This window comes from Arvicanthis niloticus, chromosome 6, assembly GCF_011762505.2.
Source record: "Arvicanthis niloticus isolate mArvNil1 chromosome 6, mArvNil1.pat.X, whole genome shotgun sequence".
NCBI lineage: Eukaryota > Metazoa > Chordata > Mammalia > Rodentia > Muridae > Arvicanthis > Arvicanthis niloticus.
The window spans coordinates 67493706-67503966 of record NC_047663.1 but is presented as its reverse complement, the minus strand read 5'-3'; the positions used below and the strand labels follow the sequence as shown (position 1 = coordinate 67503966).

Here is a 10261-nt window from a genome sequence, read left to right as displayed (position 1 = left end):
CACTTTCATACGGGGGTGGGTTGGGGGGAGACACACACACATAGACAGAGACAGAGACACACACACACACAGAGAGAGAGAGAGAGAGAAAGAGAGAGAGAGAGAGAGAGAGAGAGAGAGAGAGAGAGAGAGAGAGAGAGAGAGAGAGAGTCTGGGAAGTGACCAAAGTAGGAACCTATAGCTTAATTTCTCCCAAAAGATGAGAATTTAGCTGGTCAGGCTCAAGGCCAGCTCATGAAGGAAGCTAGAAAGGTTCTTATTGATGTCCTTGTGGCCTGGGGGAGTTCCCTCTCCCCAAGCTGGGTATCATGTCCCCACCCCACCTCAGCAACAAGAGTCACTGAGTTCACATGTCACCGTTGGATGTGTGAAAAACTTCTGTGGCTTGATACCATTCAGACTCTTTTCCAGGTCATATAAGGGTCATCTCTGCCCCTCCCCTACCCAACGGTGTCTACAAAAGGTAGCACCCAGGAGCTTCCTTTTACATCGAACGGGAACATGTTGGTGTATTATAGCTCACCTCTGGCTCTTCATCCAATTTCTTCCAGCAAAAACCACCATGAACTATCTGTGTATACATGTTGTGTGTGCATGCACTTGTGCAGGCCAGATGAGCACTGGGAATCTTCCCCTAACTCTCTCTGCCTCATTCCCTGAGTTCTCTCACTGAACATGGAGTTTCCCATTTTTTTGACTAGGCTGGCAGCCAGCAAGTCCCAGCAATCCTCCTGTCTCTTTCTCCCGCTCAGCCCCAGGAGTGGAGTCTTAGGCATGCGTGGCCATGCCAGGCTCTTTCCATGGGTGCTAGAGATCCAGACTCAGCTCATCTTGTTTGCACATCAAGCACTCTTACCCACTGAAGCACCTCCCAGCTCTTTAGTATGCTTTTTACAACAAAACAAAACAAACAAACAAACAAAAATCCGTGTACTCGGCTTTTTAAAATTGTGATAAAATAAAGCTATACAATATTTATGGACTGATATGCCTACTCACGTATTTATTTTTATGTCTCAATATATTTTTCCTAGAAAATTTTATAGTTGATTATACCACTCCCCCTCCTCCTGGAGCAGTTATGACTGCATTATCCACTGCCCACTACAAAAAAAAAAAAAAAGGCTTCTCTCATGACAATCATGAAACCATGAGAGCTTCTCTCATGACAGTTGAAACCAGCACTCATCTATGGGTAGAAACATACATATGAGCATAGAAGGCAGTTGGACTGATTAGTAAAACAATAAAAAGTTCCCTGGAGGGTCTATGGGCTTCTGACCAGATTTTCATTCCCAAATATGCATTCCCTCCAGGGAGCATGCCTTCGATAATCGGAAACCACAGTTGCTTACGACCACCACATCAAAAGTCATGCCCTGATTACATCCATGGAACCATCTTGCCTGGCAGGTCAGTATTATAACATGTAGTGTATTTTTTTTTTTAAATGATTTTGAGAAAGAGTCTGGTTCATGATTCTCCTGCCTTGGCTGCCCATGTATTGGGATTAAAGGTGTGCACCGCCACTGCCTGGCTCAATAATTATTTTTCACCTTGAGTATTTACCCATAGGTGATTTTCCATCAGCATTTACATTGGAAAATATATTTTATCTTCCCAATTTTTTTGAGACAAAGCTTCATTATGTAACTTAGGCTAGCCTCAAACTCACTGTGTTGCTCAGACCGATCTAAATTTCCTAGTCTTCCTGCCTCAGCCTCCTGAGTGCTGGGATTACAGACGTGGGCCATGTCTCCAATTTAACACTCAAGCTTTTTGTTTCTTTGACATTTTTTTAGATATATTTATTTTATTTGTGTGAAATTTCCCTCGCTCTCTCTCTCTCTCTCTCTCTCTCTCTCTCTCTCTCTCTCTTTCTCTCTCTCTCTCTGTGTGTGTCTGTGTGTGTGTGTGTGTGTACTACATGCATTCCTAGCACCTGCCAAGGACAGGAAGTATGGTGATCCAAAATTACCAAAGTATCTCTTATAATCTATGAGACTGAAACTTTTGCTGGACCTCTCAGCTGAGTTAACAGTTCTCCCTGAGGTCACTTATAAGACTGCTAGTGGGGTGTGGTGGGGCACATCTTTAATCCTAGCACTTGGGAGGCAGAGGCAGGCAGAGCTCTGAGTTTGAGACCAGCCTGGTCTACAAAGAGAGTACCAGGACAGCCAGGGCTACACAAAGAAACCTGGTCTTCCTCCCCGCCCAAAAGAGGGAAGAGTTTGAAAAAAGAAAAAAAAAGACACATATAGACACCGGGACAGACAGATCCACCAGCCAGTTTTTAGGCTGGTACAGATTCAGACTCATGCAACACACAGATGGGAGATGGGAGATGGAAGATGGAAGATGGAAGATGGAAGATACAGGGATAAAGAAGTAGAGAATTTTGCCTGGCAGTGGTGGCGCACGCCTTTAATCCCAGCACTTGGGAGGCGGAGGCAAATAGATCTCTGAGTTCAAGGCCAGCCTGGTCTACAAAGAGAGTTCCAGGACAACCAGGGCTACACAGAGAAACCTGTCTCAAACAACAGAAGAAAGCTATTGAAGAGTTATTACTCGGTAAGAATAATGACTCTTATTCCAACACCCCATGAATCTGTATAGCTTTGCCTTTTTTTTTTTTTACATGTTTCCATGTAGCCCAGGCTAGCCTTAAATTCTAAATGTAACTAAAGTTAACCTTGAATTACTGATCCACCTTCTGAATGCTGAGATTGCAGGCAGTGCAATTCCAGTGCAAACCCAGAGCTTCTGGCATGCTAGGACACTCTACCAACTGTGTTCGACCCCCAGGTCCCTCTGTGCCCTTTTGTACACTGTTTACCTGTTTTTGTACAGCTGTCTTTTTTAACGTGGATTTTATTTTTTATATGTATCGATGCTTTGCTTGCATGTATGTGTACCACATGAAGTCTGATGGCCACAGAGGCCAGAAGGGGGTGTCAGACTGTGGGAGCTGGAGTGAGGAGTTGGGAGTACAGACAGTTGTGAGCAGCCATGTGGATGCTAGGAATCAAACCTGGGTCCTCTGGAAGTGCCCTTAACCACTGAGCCATCCCTCCAGCCTCAAGATTTGTTTTTCTTTATTTATTCATGTTATGCATCTGTGTGTGTGTGTGTGTGTGTGTGTGTGTGTGTGTGTGTGTGTGTGTGGTGTATGTTGCAAGTGCCTACAGAGGCTAGAAGCCGTATCAAACCCCTGGGAGCTGGAATTACAGGTGGTTGTGGGAGCTGGGAACCAGACTTTAGTCCCCTGTAAAAGCAGCCAGCATTCTTAGCTGCTGAGCCATCTCCCCAGGCCTGCTGCTGTCTTTTCCTGCCAGCTGTCACACCGCTGGCCCAACATTGACCCATCATCATTACTCCAAGTTCCTAGTTCTCTACGTTCACTCTTGGTGGTGGGTACAAAGACCCACAGAGCACAGTGACCCATGATGTGTAATGACACATCACCACCACTGTGTTCACACCCGTCACTTCACTGGCCTAGAAACCTCCTGTGCTCTGCCTAGTCATTCTTGCTGGTCCCCAGGAGCTGACAACAACGGCTATTTTACTGTGTCAATATTTTTAATGTTTTCAGGATGACACATATACGGCCTTTCAGGTTGGCTCCTTTCACTAAGCAACACATATTTATGCTTCCTATGTGGCTGTGTTAGACAGGGTTTTTCTAGAGTGGCCTTGAACTCACAATCTTTCTGCCTTAAGCCACCATGCATGGCTGTCTGTGCTTTTCATGATAAGCCCCGATTTAAACTTGCTAGGTCAGCACTCTCCATAGAGCTACATCTGCAATGTCTCCCTCCTCCTCCTCCTCTTCCTCTTTTTCTTTCTCCTCTTCCTCTTCTTTTTTCCTCTTCCACCTCCTCCTTTCTTCCTCTTTCTCTTCCTTCTCCTCTTCCTCTTTTCTTCCTCTTCTTCCTCCTCCTCCTCCTCTTCTCCTCCATCCCCTCTCTCCCTGTAATGTGTGCATGTGTACGCGCACATACGTGTGAGTATGTGCAGAGGCCAGATATCAAGGTCACTCAGTGAACTGGCTAATTGGAGCTCACCAGTTGAGCTAGGTTTCCTGCCCAGCAAGCCCTGATGATCCTCCTATGCCCCCAACCCCTCCCCCTGCCACTGAGGTTACAAATGTGTGCCAACACTGCCCAGCTTTTTCTCGTGGGTGCTCAGGTCCTCATGCTTGCATGACAGGTACATTGTGATTGCTTCCAGGTTTGGCAATTATAAGAAGGTTTTTCAATCGATGTGCGTTTCCCCTCATTTGGATGGAGAGTGAAGAAGACAGTCTGTGGAGTCTGGTGAGAGCATGCTGAGCTCTGTAAGGAACTGCCACCTGCATCTTTTCAGTACGGTGCTGCGTCTCCACCACTATCAACTAGAGATTCCATTCCTACACCTTGTCACCAGTGTCTGCTGTTGGTGGGATTTTGGATCTGGGCCATTCTAACAAGTGTATAGTACATCTGGCTTTAACTTGAAACTCCCTGATGACATATAACGTCCTTTTATATTCTTACTTCCTGTGTCAGGGTTTTCTAGAGAAATAGAACCTGTATAATGAATATGCATTAAAACGGAAATTTGGAGCCAAGCAGGGTGGCTCCAAACACGCCTTTAATCCCAGCACTGAAGGAGGCAGAAACTCTCTGAGTTGAGGCCAGCCTGGTCTACAGAGTGAGTTCCAGGACAGCCAGGGTATCACTGAGAAACTCTGTCTCAAAAAAAAAAACAAAAACAAAAACAAAAAAAACACAACAAAAGAAAACAGGGGTGGGGGGACTTAGGCTCATGACACAGCTCAGGTGCTGGCCACCAAACTTCATGTCTGAAGCTCAGTCCTTGGATACCACATGGTAGAAAGAAAGACGATGTCCACAAGCTGCCCTTTGGGTGAGCATTCCTAGAAGACATGATTAGCTTTTACACGGGATATTCTAGTTTCATTTCTGCTACTGCAATAGAGTATGCTGACAAAAAGGACCTTGGGGAGAAAGGTTTGTTTTAGCTCACAATTCGGGGTCACAGTCCATCACTGCAGAAGAGTCAAGGCGGTAGGAAAGTCTTATGTCACACCCATGGTCAAGAGCGGAGACAGTAAATGTAATACTATGTCCACTTAGTGGAATAACGGCAGGGCCTATGACCCATCTATCCACAGACATAGCATCAAACTGACTCCCAATGACTGGTCCTTATAGATTAGTGCATCTCTCGGCTCTCATCAGAGACATTTTTTATTGGTAATAATTGGTGATTAACACAGAGATTCACAACTGGCGAAGGCGCAGAGACTTCGAGATGTTCAGCTTTAGACAGGACGTCTTTATTAGACACCCCATCCAAAGTTCAGGGAGCATCGCAGGAAACGGGGTGGAGAAAGCATGAGAGCAGGCGTCTCCAAGGAAACAGCCTCCCGGATACAGTAGGACAGCTATCATGTGACCTCGCAGCAGCTGTGGCAGCACGCACTGGACCTGTACAGACCCAAGCCTGACTAAACTTCATCCCCAAGAGGAGAGAGAGAGAAACTATTGGCAACTGATAGGTGTTGCGGGGTGGGGGTGGGGGTTCTGTAAGTGCTGGTTAAGTTAGCTATTCTCCAGTGGGAGATGACACAGTCAAGAGTATTGGGCAATGTAATCGAGATTTGGTGGGCTACAAAACAAAAACAAAAAACCCAAAAAACAAAACACAAATCTAGGTGGGTAGGCAAGGGGAGGTGATCTGGAGGGAGTTGGGGAGGGTTGAGTAAGATCAAAACACATTGTTTGAAATTCTCAAAGAACCATTTTTATTTATTTATTTATTTATTTATTTATTTTTATTTATTTTTGGTCTGTTTTTAAGAGCAGAGAAAATGATCACATGCATGCTTGGCAGCTAACCTTCTCCACTCTCCAGTGGAGGGCTCGGAGCCTGATGCTGACAATTTCAGGCTCTCCCCACACTAATGATGGCAATCAGGACAACCCCACCCCACCCCCACAACATGGCCACCGGCCAATCTGAACGAGACAGTTCCTCATTGTGATTCCGGTTTCAGGCGATTCTGAGTTGTGTCAAGTTGACAATCAAAATGAACCACCACACTGAATAACTTGGGGAGAGTAGTTACTGAGGGGACTCCTAAAAATGAGAACAGGATGTAGGGAAAGAAACCTATCTGGAGCTAGTAACCACAGGAGTGGAACCAGAAGACTCAGGGGTACTATATTCAGAAGGACACATTATGGACACTTGGAACTTCCTGTGAGGGGGGAGCTGGGAAGATGAGAATCCTAACTCCATTCTCCTCCCACCCTTTGATCACTGGCCAGTGTTTGCCAACCCACTGCCAAATCTACAGATGGAAGAACTCAGCAATGGACCAGTGAAATGGTTCCGTGAGCAAAGGTGTTTGCTATTGAACCTGACGACCTGGGTTTGATCCCTGGGACCTACATGGTGGAGGGAGAGAATCAACTCTGGACCTCTCTATGATCTCCACTTGTATGCTGGGGTATACATGCCCCACCTCTCAGGCTTAATAAATAATTTTTTAAAAGAATCTAAAAATAAAAAGAATTCATTAGTGTTATCCACTGAGACCCACCTCCGTACCCAGGAGAGGTTGAGGGAGAGTTGAGGGTCCGGGAGAAGCAGGATCTCCATTCCCAAATGTGGGATGTAATAGGCGAGAACCCTCTCCGCACACACCATGAAGGAAAAGATAACCTCACTCAACATCACCCAAGTTTGGCATTTGCATTTGCGAAGACTTGTTGCAGGCTAGGGAAAATATTAAAGACAATGGACAAATTTCCAGAAAGTATCGCAAAGTTCTCTTAATTAATCAGAAAAAGATAAATAACCCACTCAAAAAGAAAAAAAAAAGGTGAAAGACATGAATCAGCAATACCCAGAACAGGAAATGCAAATGGCCAATAAACACAGGAAGAGATGCGTACCGAGTTAGTTACCAGGGAAATGAAAAATTAGACCACAGGGAGATAACACGGCCCACCCACCGACTGGCAGAAATCAAAAAGTCAGATATTATATCTCAGTCCAGGACGTGAAGTAAAAGGAATTCTGATACATCACCCGAGGGAATAAATTGGTAGTTTTGAAATGCAGGTCCTAGTAACACATTTCGGGTACATGCACCCGGTGACCCAGAGGTGCACCCCAGGATATGCCTTAAAGAAAACCTTGCCCATTGACCAGTTATAGCCTTGCATTCAACAACTTTTTCTTTTTCTAACCATCTCTCCCTCCATCGTCTTCCTTGAGACAGACAGGATGTCTGTCATGTTGGCCTTGAACTTACTACATAGGTTAAATATCTGACACCTCCTCCTTCCATCTCCCAAATATTGGGATTACAGGTATACACCATCATTTCCCACTTAAATAATAAAAATTAAATTTATTACTTTATGTATATGATTTTTTTTTTTTTTTGCCTACATGTATGTCTGTGCACCACGTGTGTGTCTGGTACCTCAGAAGACCAGAAGAGAGAATTGGATTCCCTGGCGCGAGAATTACAGACAACCATAAGCCAACATGTGGGTGCTGGGAACTGACCCTGGGTCCTGTAGAAGAGCAGCCAATGCTCATAACCATCTCTCCAGCCCTAAATAAAGGTTTGTTTGTTTGTTTGTTTGTTTGTTTGTTTTTAACTTCATGGATGGTTTTAGATTTAAACAGAATTATTTAAATAAAGTAGAATCCCCACCTTTGTGACCTTCCCTCCCTGTGTGGCTCATAGATACTGATTAAAGCAATTTATGTTGTTAAACAATTGGACCACCTGGCATTGCTGGTTTGGTTGCATGAGAATGTTCTGCTCATCTGGATGTGCTTAGCAGGGGCTAAAGAGCAGTTTGGTGAAGCTAGGACACAATGGAGTCACTTTGGCCCGTCAACATCAGATGAGGTGATACATGCCCTTCCTCATTCCAATCCATCACGGATCTGATCTGCTGCCTGCAGGGAGCTGCCAAGTATGCTGATATCAAGAAGGTGGTTACACAGGCACATGGTGGACCCCTACAGGGAATCATGAACTATACTGAGGACCAGACTGTCTCCTGTGACTTTAACAGTGGCACTCTTTTGGGTGATGGGTGGCATTGCTCTCAATGACCACTTTGTCAAGCTCATTTTCCGATATGACAATGAATTCAACTATAGAAACAGAGTTATGGACCTCATTCCTTAAAATAAGAAGCCACGGACCACCCACAGTAGGAAGAGAGGGCCCTCGGCTGCTGAGGAGACCATGCCTGGATTCAGTCTCCATCACACTAAACATTCCCTTCACAATTCCATTCCAGATCCCCCAGACACGTTAGAAAGCTCCATTCTCTCAAATACCATCATTAAACTTCCCTACTATGGGCTGAAGAGATGGCTCAGCAATTGAAAGCACTGGATGCTCTTCCAGAAGAGCCAGGTTCCATTGCCAGCACCCTCATGACATTTCACAATGTCCGTAATCCAGGGGGGATCTGGTGCCCTCTTCTGGACTCTGTAGACACCTGGCACGCATGTGGTTCCCAGACAGACGGGTGGACAAAACATCCATATGGATAAAAGAAACAAACAAAAAGTTCTCTGCAGTCCCCGCCCCAAATAGGCAAAATAAAATAACATATAATATTGGAACATTTACATCTGTGACAAAACTTTAAGGAATAACAAAGAAATGATTAACTAAAAGAAATGTATCTCCCTTGTTTGAGTGCTTGCCTGGGGTGCACAAAGCTCTAAGTTGGAGCCCCAGCACAGCCTAAAACCAACAGAATGAAAAGGGAAAACACCAGTATAATGTCTCCTCTGGTAGGAGGGGATTTGGACACTCTGGTGAGGCAGGGGGTGCACTCTGAGTTGAGCAACAGGCACAGGGTTTGCTGTTTTACGTTGTTGCCGTGAGTATCATTTTCTCTTATACATATGACCAGTTTCATAATAATCAAGTTGAAAGTGTCCACGCCTGTTCTTTTCTAGCCCTGGAAGGGTACTTTCCACAAATTCCTCCCAGTCCCCTGCTGGATTGAGGTGGGAGAAACCCCCAAGCTGAAGCAAACAGGAACTTTTATCTTGGAAGAAATGGGGTTTTGTCTCTTATCATCCTATTCAAAACCTACCATACATCACGATGCTTCCCGTTTCTCAGATGTTTAGAAAGATGCTCACACACTGTAAAGAGCGGACGCAGGGCAGCTTACAGGGTCCCCTAGAGCCCTCAGTATCTTTTGAACGGGCAGGCTGGACTCAGCGGTAGTCTGGAATGAAGCTCAAATCTATGCTTCTAGGTGAGGAATGACCCCAAGTGTAAAGACTCGTGAGCAAGCCAACTCTTCCTGCAAGAAATGCCACAGCTAGAAGCAGATCAGTTGCCCAGGCTACTGGGCTCTGGGCACTTATGTTCCTCATCCATCTGTCACTTGTCCCTGAGGAACATCTACTGCAGTACCAGCTGAGCACTGTCCATGCCCCAAGGAGAGACACAGCTCTGCTTTAGCTCACTGTCTCCAGTAGAGGGAGACAGTGAACAAACATACGGAGCGGCTGTACAGGGTGGTAGGGTGAGTGCTGGAGGAGAGACGGGTGGGTATAAGACAGCGCCGTGTTCAGCATGTGTTCAGTTTCCCGAGGCTGAACAAACAGGATCACATTCTCTCTTGCTGAGGTCCAAGTTCAAAGCCTTTGCCAAGATGCCGATAATTTCCCAGGGCCTATGCTGCCAAGGTGATCACTAGGTCTCTCTTGCTGCTGCTGCTGCTGCTGCTGCTGCTGCTGCTGCTGCTGCTGCTGCTGCTGCTGCTGCATGCTTTGCTTTGTGGATCTCGTTAGCCGGTCCTGTTCTGCGACCTAACAAAACGCAGACCCGTGATACAGCCCTGTTCACCTGCAGTCTCTTGGTCTTTGAATTCAACCCGAGCACAAACAAACAGTCGTGTTCTTTTTCTTTTCCTCTGTTTTAGATTCGCTGCTTTTTCTTTTACGTGTATGAGTGTTTGCCTTCGTGTATGTATGTCTGTCACGGATATGTCTGTGCCCATGAAGGTCAGAGAGGATGTCAGATGTCCTGGAACTAGAGTTACAGGTAGTTGTGAGCCAACATACAGATGCTGGGAATCGAACCCAGGTCCTCTGCACCAGCAACAAGAGCTCTTATCTGCTAAGCCATCTCTTCAGCCCCTTGGTTTTTTTGTTTTTGTTTTTAAAGTTTTTACATTTTTCTTTTCTT

General features: G+C 45.5%; 1 protein-coding gene across 3 annotated transcripts in view; it reads right to left on the bottom strand.

Moving 5' to 3' along the window:
• The window catches only part of Rad50 (RAD50 double strand break repair protein), a 196260-nt gene that overhangs the window by 77147 nt on the left and 108852 nt on the right, over positions 1–10261 (bottom strand). The gene's annotated exons all lie outside the window — the stretch shown is intronic.